Genomic DNA, 14,894 nt, shown 5'->3' with positions numbered 1-14,894 from the left:
GAGCTGGCTTAACAGCCATGCCGGTCCCATTATGGAGAAACGCGCAGCTGCGCATTGCCAGCAGTATACTTCCCAGGCACGGACACAGGGCGCCACTGATTCCGGCATCGTTGACTCTCCGCCGTTCTCTCCATGCAACAACTGCTGCAGCCGGAGGCTGAACGCGGAAAGAAGTCAAGTCTCATACGAGCTGGCTTAACAGCCATGCCGGTCCCATTATGGAGAAACGCGCAGCTGCGCATTGCCAGCAGTATACTTCCCAGGCACGGACATAGGGCGCCACTGATTCCGGCATCGTTGACTCTCCGCCGTTCTCTCCATGCAACAACTGCTGCAGCCGGAGGCTTAACGCGGAAAGAAGTCAAGTCTCATACGAGCTGGCTTAACAGCCATGCCGGTCCAATTATGGAGAAACGCGCAGCTGCGCATTGCCAGCAGTATACTTCCCAGGCACGGACATAGGGCGCCACTGATTCCGGCATCGTTGACTCTCCGCCGTTCTCTCCATGCAACAACTGCTGCAGCCGGAGGCTTAACGTGGAAAGAAGTCAAGTCTCATACGAGTTGGCTTAACAGCCATGCCGGTCCCATTATGGAGAAACGCGCAGCTGCGCACTGCCAGCAGTATACTTCCCAGGCACGGACACAGGGCGCCACTGATTCCGGCATCGTTGACTCTCCGCCGTTCTCTCCATGCAACAACTGCTGCAGCCGGAGGCTTAACGCGGAAAGAAGTCAAGTCTCATACGAGCTGGCTTAACAGCCATGCCGGTCCCATTATGGAGAAACGCGCAGCTGCGCATTGCCAGCAGTATACTTCCCAGGCACGGACATAGGGCGCCACTGATTCCGGCATCGTTGACTCTCCGCCGTTCTCTCCATGCAACAACTGCTGCAGCCGGAGGCTTAACGCGGAAAGAAGTCAAGTCTCATACGAGCTGGCTTAACAGCCATGCCGATCCCATTATGGAGAAACGCGCAGCTTCGCATTGCCAGCAGTATACTTCCCAGGCACGGACATAGGGCGCCACTGATTCCGGCATCCTTGACTCTCCGCCCTTCTCTCCATGCAACAACTGCTGCAGCCGGAGGCTTAACGCGGAAAGAAGTCGCGTCTCATACGAGCTGGCTTAACAGCCATGCCGGTCCCATTATGGAGAAACGCGCAGCTGCGCATTGCCAGCAGTATACTTCCCAGGCACGGACATAGGGCGCCACTGATTCCGGCATCGTTGACTCTCCGCCGTTCTCTCCATGCAACAACTGCTGCAGCCGGAGGCTTAACGCGGAAAGAAGTCAAGTCTCATACGAGCTGGCTTAACAGCCATGCCGGTCCCATTATGGAGAAACGCGCAGCTGCGCATTGCCAGCAGTATACTTCCCAGGCACGGATATAGGGCGCCACTGATTCCGGCATCCTTGACTCTCCGCCGTTCTCTCCATGCAACAACTGCTGCAGCCAGAGGCTTAACGCGGAAAGAAGTCAAGTCTCATACGAGCTGGCTTAACAGCCATGCCGGTCCCATTATGGAGAAACGCGCAGCTGCGCATTGCCAGCAGTATACTTCCCAGGCACGAACATAGGGCGCCACTGATTCCGGCATCGTTGACTCTCCGCCGTTCTCTCCATGCAACAACTGCTGCAGCCGGAGGCTTAACGCGGAAAGAAGTCAAGTCTCATACGAGCTGGCTTAACAGCCATGCCGGTCCCATTATGGAGAAACGCGCAGCTGCGCATTGCCAGCAGTATACTTCCCAGGCACGGACACAGGGCGCCACTGATTCCGGCATCGTTGACTCTCCGCCGTTCTCTCCATGCAACAACTGCTGCAGCCGGAAACTTAACGCGGAATGAAGTCAAGTCTCATACGAGCTGGCTTAACAGCCATGCCGGTCCCATTATGGAGAAACGCGCAGCTGCGCATTGCCAGAAGTATACTTCCCAGGCACGGACACAGGGCGCCACTGATTCCGGCATCGTTGACTCTCCGCCGTTCTCTCCATGCAACAACTGCTGCAGCCGGAGGCTTAACGCGGAAAGAATCAAGTCTCATACGAGCTGGCTTAACAGCCATGCCGGTCCCATTATGGAGAAACGCGCAGCTGCGCATTGCCAGCAGTATACTTCCCAGGCACGGACATAGGGCGCCACTGATTCCGGCATCGTTGACTCTCCGCCGTTCTCTCCATGCAACAACTGCTGCAGCCGGAAACTTAACGCTGAAAGAAGTCAAGTCTCATACTAGCTGGCTTAACAGCCATGCCGGTCCCATTATGGAGAAACGCGCAGCTGCGCATTGCCAGCAGTATACTTCCCAGGCACGGACACAGGGCGCCACTGATTCCGGCATCGTTGACTCTCCGCCGTTCTCTCCATGCAACAACTGCTGCAGCCGGAGGCTTAACGCGGAAAGAAGTCAAGTCTCATACGAGCTGGCTTAACAGCCATGCCGGTCCCATTATGGAGAAACGCGCAGCTGCGCATTGCCAGCAGTATACTTCCCAGGCACGGACATAGGGCGCCACTGATTCCGGCATCCTTGACTCTCCGCCGTTCTCTCCATGCAACAACTGCTGCAGCCGGAGGCTTAACGCGGAAAGAAGTCAAGTCTCATACGAGCTGGCTTAACAGCCATACCGGTCCCATTATGGAGAAACGCGCAGCTGCGCATTGCCAGCAGTATACTTCCCAGGCACGGACACAGGGCGCCACTGATTCCGGCATCGTTGACTCTCCGCCGTTCTCTCCATGCAACAACTGCTGCAGCCGGAGGCTTAACGCGGAAAGAAGTCAAGTCTCATACGAGCTGGCTTAACAGCCATGCCGGTCCCATTATGGAGAAACGCGCAGCTGCGCATTGCCAGCAGTATACTTCCCAGGCACGGACATAGGGCGCCACTGATTCCGGCATCCTTGACTCTCCGCCGTTCTCTCCATGCAACAACTGCTGCAGCCGGAGGCTTAACGCGGAAAGAAGTCGCGTCTCATACGAGCTGGCTTAACAGCCATGCCGGTCCAATTATGGAGAAACGCGCAGCTGCGCATTGCCAGCAGTATACTTCCCAGGCACGGATATAGGGTGCCACTGATTCCGGCATCCTTGACTCTCCGCCGTTCTCTCCATGCAACAACTGCTGCAGCCGGAGGCTTAACGCGGAAAGAAGTCAAGTCTCATACGAGCTGGCTTAACAGCCATGCCGGTCCCATTATGGAGAAACGCGCAGCTGCGCATTGCCAGCAGTATACTTCCCAGGCACGGACATAGGGCGCCACTGATTCCGGCATCGTTGACTCTCCGCCGTTCTCTCCATGCAACAACTGCTGCAGCCGGAGGCTTAACGCGGAAAGAAGTCAAGTCTCATACGAGCTGGCTTAACAGCCATGCCGGTCCCATTATGGAGAAACGCGCAGCTGCGCATTGCCAGCAGTATACTTCCCAGGCACGGACATAGGGCGCCACTGATTCCGGCATCGTTGACTCTCCGCCGTTCTCTCCATGCAACAACTGCTGCAGCTGGAGGCTTCACGCGGAAAGAAGTCAAGTCTCATACGAGCTGGCTTAACAGCCATGCCGGTCCCATTATGGAGAAACGCGCCGCTGCGCATTGCCAGCAGTATACTTCCCAGGCACGGACATAGGGCGCCACTGATTCCGGCATCGTTGACTCTCCGCCGTTCTCTCCATGCAACAACTGCTGCAGCCATAGGCTTAACGCGGAAAGAAGTCAAGTCTCATACGAGCTGGCTTAACAGCCATGCCGGTCCCATTATGGAGAAACGCGCAGCTGCGCATTGCCAGCAGTATACTTCCCAGGCACGGACATAGGGCGCCACTGATTCCGGCATCGTTGACTCTCCGCCGTTCTCTCCATGCAACAACTGCTGCAGCCGGAGGCTTAACGTGGAAAGAAGTCAAGTCTCATACGAGCTGGCTTAACAGCCATGCCGGTCCCATTATGGAGAAACGCGCAGCTGCGCATTGCCAGCAGTATACTTCCCAGGCACGGACATAGGGCGCCACTTATTCCGGCATCGTTGACTCTCCGCCGTTCTCTCCATGCAACAACTGCTGCAGCCGGAGGCTTAACGCGGAAAGAAGTCAAGTCTCATACGAGCTGGCTTAACAGCCATGCCGGTCCCATTATGGAGAAACGCGCAGCTGCGCATTGCCAGCAGTATACTTCCCAGGCACGGACATAGGGCGCCATTGATTCCGGCATCGTTGACTCTCCGCCGTTCTCTCCATGCAACAACTGCTGCAGCCGGAGGCTTAACGCGGAAAGAAGTCAAGTCTCATACGAGCTGGCTTAACAGCCATGCCGGTCTCATTATGGAGAAACGCGCAGCTGCGCATTGCCAGCGGTATACTTCCCAGGCACGGACATAGGGCGCCACTGATTCCGGCATCGTTGACTCTCCGCCGTTCTCTCCATGCAACAACTGCTGCAGCCGGAGGCTTAACGCGGAAAGAAGTCAAGTCTCATACGAGCTGGCTTAACAGCCATGCCGGTCCCATTATGGAGAAACGCGCAGCTGCGCATTGCCAGCAGTATACTTCCCAGGCACGGACATAGGGCGCCACTGATTCCGGCATCGTTGACTCTCCGCCGTTCTCTCCATGCAACAACTGCTGCAGCCGGAGGCTTAACGCGGAAAGAAGTCAAGTCTCATACGAGCTGGCTTAACAGCCATGCCGGTCCCATTATGGAGAAACGCGCAGCTGCGCATTGCCAGCAGTATACTTCCCAGGCACGGACATAGGGCGCCACTGATTCCGGCATCGTTGACTCTCCGCCGTTCTCTCCATGCAACAACTGCTGCAGCCGGAGGCTTCACGCGGAAAGAAGTCAAGTCTCATACGAGCTGGCTTAACAGCCATGCCGGTCCCATTATGGAGAAACGCGCAGCTGCGCATTGCCAGCGGTATACTTCCCAGGCACGGACATAGGGCGCCACTTATTCCGGCATCGTTGACTCTCCGCCGTTCTCTCCATGCAACAACTGCTGCAGCCGGAGGCTTAACGCGGAAAGAAGTCAAGTCTCATACGAGCTGGCTTAACAGCCATGCCGGTCCCATTAGGGAGAAACGCGCAGCTGCGCATTGCCAGCAGTATACTTCCCAGGCACGGACATAGGGCGCCACTGATTCCGGCATCGTTAACTCTCCGCCGTTCTCTCCATGCAACAATTCTGCAGCCGGAGGCTTAACGCGGAAAGAAGTCAAGTCTCATACGAGCTGGCTTAACAGCCATGCCGGTCCCATTAGGGAGAAACGCGCAGCTGCGCATTGCCAGCAGTATACTTCCCAGGCACGGACATAGGGCGCCACTGATTCCGGCATCGTTAACTCTCCGCCGTTCTCTCCATGCAACAATTCTGCAGCCGGAGGCTTAACGCGGAAAGAAGTCAAGTCTCATACGAGCTGGCTTAACAGCCATGCCGGTCCCATTATGGAGAAACGCGCAGCTGCGCATTGCCAGCGGTATACTTCCCAGGCACGGACATAGGGCGCCACTGATTCCGGCATCGTTGACTCTCCGCCGTTCTCTCCATGCAACAACTGCTGCAGCCGGAAGCTTAACGCGGAAAGAAGTCAAGTCTCATACGAGCTGGCTTAACAGCCATGCCGGTCCCATTATGGAGAAACGCGCAGCTGCGCATTGCCAGCGGTATACTTCCCAGGCACGGACATAGGGCGCCACTGATTCCGGCATCGTTGACTCTCCGCCGTTCTCTCCATGCAACAACTGCTGCAGCCGGAAGCTTAACGCGGAAAGAAGTCAAGTCTCATACGAGCTGGCTTAACAGCCATGCCGGTACCATTATGGAGAAACGCGCAGCTGCGCATTGCCAGCAGTATACTTCCCAGGCACGGACATAGGGCGCCACTGATTCCGGCATCGTTAACTCTCCGCCGTTCTCTCCATGCAACAATTCTGCAGCCGGAGGCTTAACGCGGAAAGAAGTCAAGTCTCATACGAGCTGGCTTAACAGCCATGCCGGTCCCATTATGGAGAAACGCGCAGCTGCGCATTGCCAGCGGTATACTTCCCAGGCACGGACATAGGGCGCCACTGATTCCGGCATCGTTGACTCTCCGCCGTTCTCTCCATGCAACACCTGCTGCAGCCGGAAGCTTAACGCGGAAAGAAGTCAAGTCTCATACGAGCTGGCTTAACAGCCATGCCGGTCCCATTATGGAGAAACGCGCAGCTGCGCATTGCCAGCGGTATACTTCCCAGGCACGGACATAGGGCGCCACTGATTCCGGCATCGTTGACTCTCCGCCGTTCTCTCCATGCAGCAACTGCTGCAGCCGGAGGCTTAACGCGGAAAGAAGTCAAGTCTCATACGAGCTGGCTTAACAGCCATGCCGGTCCCATTATGGAGAAACGCGCAGCTGCGCATTGCCAGCGGTATACTTCCCAGGCACGGACATAGGGCGCCACTTATTCCGGCATCGTTGACTCTCCGCCGTTCTCTCCATGCAACAACTGCTGCAGCCGGAGGCTTAACGCGGAAAGAAGTCAAGTCTCATACGAGCTGGCTTAACAGCCATGCCGGTCCCATTATGGAGAAACGCGCAGCTGCGCATTGCCAGCGGTATACTTCCCAGGCACGGACATAGGGCGCCACTGATTCCGGCATCGTTGACTCTCCGCCGTTCTCTCCATGCAACAACTGCTGCAGCCGGAGGCTTAACGCGGAAAGAAGTCAAGTCTCATACGAGCTGGCTTAACAGCCATTCCGGTCCCATTATGGAGAAACGCGCAGCTGCGCATTGCCAGCAGTATACTTCCCAGGCACGGACATAGGGCGCCACTGATTCCGGCATCGTTGACTCTCCGCCGTTCTCTCCATGCAACAACTGCTGCAGCCGGAGGCTTAACGCGGAAAGAAGTCAAGTCTCATACGAGCTGGCTTAACAGCCATGCCGGTCCCATTATGGAGAAACGCGCAGCTGCGCATTGCCAGCAGTATACTTCCCAGGCACGGACACAGGGCGCCACTGATTCCGGCATCGTTGACTCTCCGCCGTTCTCTCCATGCAACAACTGCTGCAGCCGGAGGCTTAACGCGGAAAGAAGTCAAGTCTCATACGAGCTGGCTTAACAGCCATGCCGGTCCCATTATGGAGAAACGCGCAGCTGCGCATTGCCAGCGGTATACTTCCCAGGCACGGACATAGGGCGCCACTGATTCCGGCATCGTTGACTCTCCGCCGTTCTCTCCATGCCAACGCTTCCTGGCGCAAGCGGTTTCAAGAAAAAATGAACAAAACGAAACTATATATAGCGGCTCTGAGCTGTCCGAGTGACGGGAAAGGCCCAGACATCTTCACATTCTCTATATACAGCGTTTACTATACCAGCGAAGCTGCTCCAAGGCGCAGCGATTAGCGCGTGCGTTTCTGGCATCGCTTGTGTATCAAACTGTCTGTACGCATTTTCCTGATACAACTTGAGCACTAACCGGGGCAAGTGTTTTCAATGAAGATGCTGCTCACTGCCCAGCTGTTAATTCTTCTTCAATAAACTTCAATCTCTTACTAATGGTCATTACTGCATGTGATTAAAAAAATTATGGTGGAACCTAAGCAATTCTGATGACGAGTAAATGCGAGAGCATTACTTTTCGCTGAGTACGTCACTGAGTTTAGTGTTGCTGCGTTATGTTTCCGAATGTAATGTCGCGTCTTTTGAGGTCGTGACAACGCAGGACGACAAACCTGCTATATTACGATCTGTCAGCTGAGTTTTATTTGCGGAATTCTCATCGAAGCAGTGTTGCACCGACACTGCGTTGAGTGCTTTTCTCGATGTCACCACTCTGCCGAGCGATGACAGTGCTTTTCCGAGCGGCACCATGGAATTGACGCAACATTTCTTCATCGGTTTCGTAAGCGAACTCCACCTCATACTTTGGGGGGATGTCGCAGTCGTTGTCCGACGCGTGCCTCAACCGCATTGCATCTTATTCCTCGTCGGCGTCAGGGGCTCCGGCGACGACAAGTCGATCGACAGCAGCATGGCCCTGTGATCGGAGTATTGGGTCGATGCGTATCTTTCTTAGCGCACTGTGAGTGGCATGTTCTCGAACGCTTAGTCGATTCCGATGCATCGCGAAGTGGTTGGTGATTGCATCGATTGGAGAGGAGAGACGAGTCTTAAGTTCATATCACGCCGATGAACGTTGGCGTCGAACCTGCTTCCCGATTGAAGTCTCCTTTCTCGATCTACCCCTGCCTCGTGATGCCCACGTCAAGTCAGGCGGGACAGTTGCATCCCGCCCAGTGCGTGCGGCGGAGTTACCAAGTGAAGCTTTGTAACTGAAGGAAGATGCCACTGACGACAGGGTATCAATGTGATCATGCAGATTATCACCGCATCCTGGAAACTGGCCACAACAACGGCCAAGCGTACGACAGAGAAACTGGTGAAATCTGTCATAATGTTAATCCTGCATCCACGAAGGAACAGTCGAGTCGGATATCTCAAACACAAATGTAGTAAAAACATTTCGCAAAAACAAAATGTTGGCCACCAAAGACGGAATTCAGAGGCGTGGACCAGCCGGCGACAGCGGAGGTCCCGTCTTCGACAGATGGAGAAAGCAACTCCCTGGCTGGTGGTCTGGCTTGTTTCGTATCCGCTTTCACCCGGCCACTGCGCGCTATTATCTCGGCTGAAGCAATTCGGAGCCTCTGGGCGCTCAGATAAGGCTGGCGAGACAGGAAATGACAGTTGGCAGCAGCTCGTTCGGCTGTCGCGCGCGGTGCGAGTAGGGCTGCAATGCTTGCACACACAACATGTAGTACGTACGGGGAGCGACCAAGAAATCAGTTTCCAAGAGTTATCCACAAATTTACCACTCCTGTACTTTTGTTGCTTGAAGCTGTGTGGATGACAATGCTTGTTCACTAATGAGAAGAGACTGACAAAACCACTAGTAACTATAACGCGGTTTCACTCTATATCTACCGTGAAACATTGCCAAAGCCAAATTCGCCTAGCTGCTCTCACACACACACAAAAAATACTTTCGTGGGTGGCCTGCACATTGGCTTTTACACCGCGGATTGGCTAGTGCATAGCTTTCGGGCGTTAGCGCCACCTTTCTATAACTTGCACGACGTGTGAGACAAGAGTACGGTCGCGACCTGCTGTCGCGCTCGGTACAAATGGAAGAGGCCACCGCACAACACCAGGATCGCATTCCTCCTCGTAATGCGGCAGGCCTCCGACGTGACGGGCTATCGAATGCCATCGCACAGCGTCGATCAGGAGGCAGCGCACATGCGCGGCCAAACAGCTTCGGCGAGGAAAAGCGAGAGGGGGAGGACCAGTTTCGGACAGGAGGCCGGCGGACTCTGCATGCGTGATCGCGGAGAGTGCAGGCCCTTCCCTTTCCAGTCGCGGTTGCAAGGTGGAGGCCGACGGCGGAGGTCCCCGAAGGTCCCCCGGTAAAAGCTGCGCCGTGAGCCGCGTGCCTGATGGCGGGGGACCTTTCTTCCATCCTCTTCTGGGACGCGGGGCGCCCGAGATAGCGTCGCGGGCGTCGCGAGGCTTGGCGCCACGCCAGGGGAGGGCGGCGTCAGATAAGTGGCGCCCGCCGGCCTCCTATAAAGGGAGGCCCCGTGCGCCCAGACGCCCTTTGGTGGTCTGCGCTCCCGCGGTGGCCCTCGTGAATGCTCCCGGATTACTCTGCCCCGGACGCCTACGTGACGACGCCCGCGAGTTCCGCTGCCCTGTGGTCCCTCGTCGGCCGTGTGGATTCTGCCGTTGCATTAGGCGACCCGCTTTCTTTTGCTGCCGGCCGACGGACTCCCTTCTTCCTGGTCGAGCACTTAACCTCCCTGTCTCTGCCCGCGCATTGTCGTGCGCCGCTTCGTTCAGACTGCGCGGATGCATTGCGCGCAGACCCGTGCTCTCGAACGAGCGGCGCCGTCCGTTAGGAGCGCAGTGTGAACTGCCTTCCTAGGACGTCGCCGCATCGCTAGAGGCACTGTCCCGCTTCGCCCGTGCGTGGACGCTCTCCGGTCCCCGATGTGCGCCCCCGACAAGCCGCCGTTTGACGCACTGCAGTAAAGGGTACGTGTTGCGCCGCGAAGGGCGGGCGTCGTTCCAAGGTTCAGTTCGATTTGCACGCTGCGGAAGTTCTCTCGCGTTAGCGACTTCCCTCGTGTCACGCTTTCGCGCTGACGACTGTGTGCCCTTCTTCTGTACCATAGCTGGACGCGGGTGAAGCTCGCGTTGTCAGCCACGCGTCTAAGTGGTCACGCGGTCCGTCCACTGACGTCATCGCACGGGGAAGCGAAGGTCAACGCAATGGCGTATCTCTCAAATGGCTATATAGTCGCTACGCGAAGACAAGACACGTTGCGTGCTTTTTGCAAGTATCGCCTGGATATCCTTACTTCCTTCCGCTTCAGCGAAATAGCGCGGATACATCGGCGGCCCAAATGAGAGAGCGCAGAAAAAAAGATTACTATAAGATCTCGGTATCAGTGACGTGCGTACAGGCTCTTCTGCCGAGTGAACCGCCCCGCGAAACCCGACACGCTCGGCCACAAGTGGCGTGCTGAAATTACGTCTCGCTTGCGCCATCATTTTCTTCGCGGGAGTTTCGATTGGCGCCTCACGGCCGGCTCTTTCCGCGCGCCCGGAAACGTGCTGTTTTTGGATCCCAGCCCTGCGCGCAGCAACCGCAGCCGTGCTTTTCTTTCTTTAGGCGACCTTTGGGATGCCCTTGCGGAGCGGCCCGGGCGCCGTGCAACTACGTCGCCGGAATCAAGGCCGGCGGCGTTATCTGCCCGAGCGTCACCACATCGGCGGGGTTATCAGCTCGGAACTTCGAGTGAACAAACCGGGAATGGAGGCGGCGCTGAAGCACGCGCCTCTCTTGCGCGATAAGCGTGGTCCGCGCCGAACATGAGCGCGCGCATTATCACGCTGCGTCATTGGGAAACAAACACGGCTCGCTGAAGTGGCTGAGGTGTCGGTCGTAAGAGCCAACACTTTACAAGTGCGCACAGAGGAGGCTATTAACCGGCCCGTATCGCAGCTGACGTGCGCAGAGGAACGTGCGCAGCCGCTCCCGCAGAGACGCTCGAGCTTTGGACGGCTCTTCAAATAGCGCAAATAAAGGAGCGACAGGCCGGTTATATCGCGGCAGTGTTTCCTGTCATGCGCAGCACCACTGGAAAGTGAGTCTCTCTTTACAGTTAAGGAAGGCCGACTTGGGGCCAGTGCAGCCACGTCACCGACGAGTCTTAACCTTCTTCGCCTCACCAGACGACTGGGAGTCTAACCTTATGACGAACCACAGTGCGCATCGGGCTGTATTTTGAAGACGGAAATTGAGAAGTTCTTCACTATCTCCCAATAACCTTTAGTGCAACTCCCGGCCCTGTCAGGAGAGCCAAAACTAATCGATAACAATATCAGTTTCAACTGCGAATCCCTCTTTGTACAATCGGACGCGCGATTAGCATAGTTAGTCAATAAATCGTTCTTTAAAAAAATTGGCAGAGACACTTAAGATTGCTTACGTACCGGAACGCGAAAGTATTACGCGGTCCCTGGGTGCACTGACCCCCCCCCCCCCCACACACACACACGCACGCGCGTATGGCACCACCCGGAACGCTGTAAGACGAACGGCTGCATCACAATTTTGACACGAAAATTGGTTTTTGAAGCAAGGAAATGGCGCAGTAGCTGTCTCGCATTTCGGTGGGCACCTCAAACGCGCCTTAAGGGAGGAGGTAAAGAGTCTGGGAAGGCATACAATTGAAGGTGCATATGTCGTCGGTTTGAATCCCTGTCGCAAGCTAGCCTCCAACTTGACTGTATGATGTGTGCTTATCTGCAACAGGAACTCGTGTGACACCACCCGGAACGCTGTATACGACAAGCGGATGCGTCACAGTTTTGGTACAAATGTAGTCGGGAAAACTGGCCCTACACGCAAATCGGCAAGTGGGGTGCGTATATAGACGAACGACGTGCAATAATTTTCTCAAACGGCAGTACTCGGCTCGCTGTGGGCGTCTGCTTGATGACGTCACCCTGTTTTCTTGCTATCTCTGGGATTTTCTGTTATCATCTGTGAGTACCCACGCTAACACACACACGCCGCCGGCTTTTCTCGCAGTGGGACTAGCAATGCTTTCGTGATAAAATAACCTAGGAGGTTTACTTGGTTCGAACCGTGAAGATTGCATCAGCGCGAATGCCGTAGCGAAAGTGAATAACCTCGCAAAACGGATTTAACTTCCAGTTTGCGCGGTTGGGATTGGACCAATGAAAACACGGCAGGTTGTTTCATGCCGGTGCGGCTGCATTTCAATGGAAATGCAATGGAAGAAGGTGTACCGTGTCCCGATAAGGGCCGAGAAAAGATCGCTCGGCATAGTTTCTCAGAAACGCGTGTTATCATTTCTTGGAAAAGATGTTGCATCGTTTCTACCCATTTCGCAACCGATAATAAACGTTTGATAACAGAATTAATTGCTTCAAGAGGAGGTCTCCGCAGTTCAGTCTGGGCGGCAGAGGAGTTGTCATTCATCCGCTGTACGTTCAGCTAGGGCTACAGGCAGCGTTTAGTTCGATCCAGGGAGAACTGCGTCGGTCGCGCATCGTGGTTTGCACAGCCGAAGCGCAACCGGTGAAAATGCGCTGCCAGTTCCCCGTAATCACTCCGATATCGCGATCAGCGGAAAGTTCCGCCTTGGCAGCGAACGAGCGCTTGGCAGTGCGAGGCTTCCGTGGCTATTATAGCGTGCTCTCTCCATTCGTCACCGCCCCGGAGCAACCGACGGGCGCGGTTTCTGCAGAAGAAGCGGGACAGCGAACGGGTCGAGCTGTTTCGTCGCAGGAGGCGGGCCGTGTTGCGCCACGCATGCGTTACGCGACCGGTGTTGGGAAACCCGACCCGGGCAACGACGAGAAATAAATGATAGCGGTGTCCGTATCCCGAGAGAGCTCGAGTGAGGCTTTCATACGCGGACTTGGCAGCAGCGGGTTGCCACTGTACGCACGCGGCCAGTATATATCGCCAGCTCTCGTCTGCCAGTGTGATGACGGCGTCACTTGTAAAGAAAAGAATGCCGGCTTCTGCGCGCGTCTTTTGGTCAGCAGACTTCCTAACGTCGCTTGTATGCAAAAATACAGCAAAGTTGAGAGGGTATCGCACCATTGTATACGCAACTGTCAACCGGTTTACGCGGGGCCATGCGTCGCAGTGCGCTCGCCTCACGCAGATTTCGTGTATATATACTGGCGACCTACTTTCAATGAGCTTGGTTTTATCGGTCACTTTTCGCTCCGCAATTCAGAACTGTGCGCTTCCCGTCATCTCAGCGCTGTGTCGTGCCTGGGTTCTTATCTCCAGGTTCCATTGCAACACCGCAGTTAATGAGAGGAGAAGGAAGCACATGACATCTCTTCTGGAAACCCCCACGCGATGCACGCAAATCACGCTTTCGCGGCGCAAAAAAAAAAAAAAAAATCTCTGGCTGGGAAGAGGCCTCACAGTCACCTCTGCTCGTGGCCGGCGGAGTGACATCCTTCCGGCCACAATGCTCGTGGTGTGATGTCATCGAAAGCCCAGCTCTGCGAATGCCCAGTACCGTCTGCCATATTACTGAAAGGCGACCACATAGTGTGACAGCGCCTTCTGCTCCTGCCCCGATGCTCAATATCGGGCGTCCGAACACCGGCTCGCTGAAAGGGATTTTCGGTTAAGACGCCCTCGGTCGTCGCGCTCGCTGAAAGCAGCAAGCACGATCTGCTCGCTTCCCACGGAAATACGGAAACTCTTACGGACAGGTAGTGCTGGGTGTGCCACGTCACCGACACCACGTCACGATCGAGAGATCATCACTGCGTTGCGCTAATGACGACAGTATACGGCGTTCGCACTTGCAACTTGGCAAGCGTTCGCTGTATGGTATCAGTGACGTGGCCTCCGAATGCCGGCGGCGATGACGTCACGAGCGTTTTTTTTTTTGGCTCGCGTCGCTGTCAGGAATAGCAGTGGAGGAACAAGAACGCCCTTCGTTTCCTGCTGTTGGCGCCTTCGTTCACTCGGCTTGCTTCGTGCGCCGCGCACAGCGAAGGGCGCTGCGTGTTTACATTCTACGGGGCCTTTCACAATGCTGTCGCAGCACGTTGAGGGTCACGCGACGGAGCGGGGCAAAGACGCGTGCTGCATAACACTGACTATTCGCCGTGTCATAAGTCTGGAAATTAGGTAAGTAAACAAACCAGCTGTACGTCTGCGCGGCCAATGGGCACGCCGAAAGCGGCGCACCCGTTTGTAATCAAATTTCATCTTAGAGCCTGAAGGCGCTATCCGGGACATCTACGCCGGACAAACAGATACGAACGCAAAAGTCACACTGTATGACAACAATGTTTGTAAAGTGCCACGCGTAAACTGAAATCGTCGCTGTACACAATATACATCTTTTTTTCTTTTGCGGAGCGAGGATTTTGACAGAATACAGGCCATTTTACGAATTCTTGAAAATGGCGAAGCTCTTTCATTTCATTTCTCCATTCTGCCTGCTATCCTTTATTTCCGCTGCTCCAGCTCAGGTGCTTCAGTATCAATAGCAGATGCCGGGGCTAGAAAAAATTTTTTCCTTCTTTTTTTACTAATATTTTAATAAAAAAAAGAACACTACCACCACCTCTTGGCATCTGTTGCGCGAGGGATGATTCCTGAGAGCCGCTCAGCCTTGTTGGCAGGCCATGCAGTCCGAGATATCGTGAAAGAGGTGTAGGTCCTTCTACCTTCGCTTCCGGTATTTTCTTGCGTTGCTACAGTGAAGACATCAGCGCGGGGCGGGTGCCAACAGCACCTCCCCCTGATTCATTCCGCTAAC

The sequence above is a fragment of the Amblyomma americanum genome, chromosome 1 (genome assembly GCF_052857255.1).
Source record: "Amblyomma americanum isolate KBUSLIRL-KWMA chromosome 1, ASM5285725v1, whole genome shotgun sequence".
Taxonomy (NCBI): Eukaryota; Metazoa; Arthropoda; class Arachnida; order Ixodida; family Ixodidae; genus Amblyomma; species Amblyomma americanum.
The sequence above is the reverse complement of the archived record's forward strand: the minus strand, read 5'-3'. Positions refer to the sequence as shown.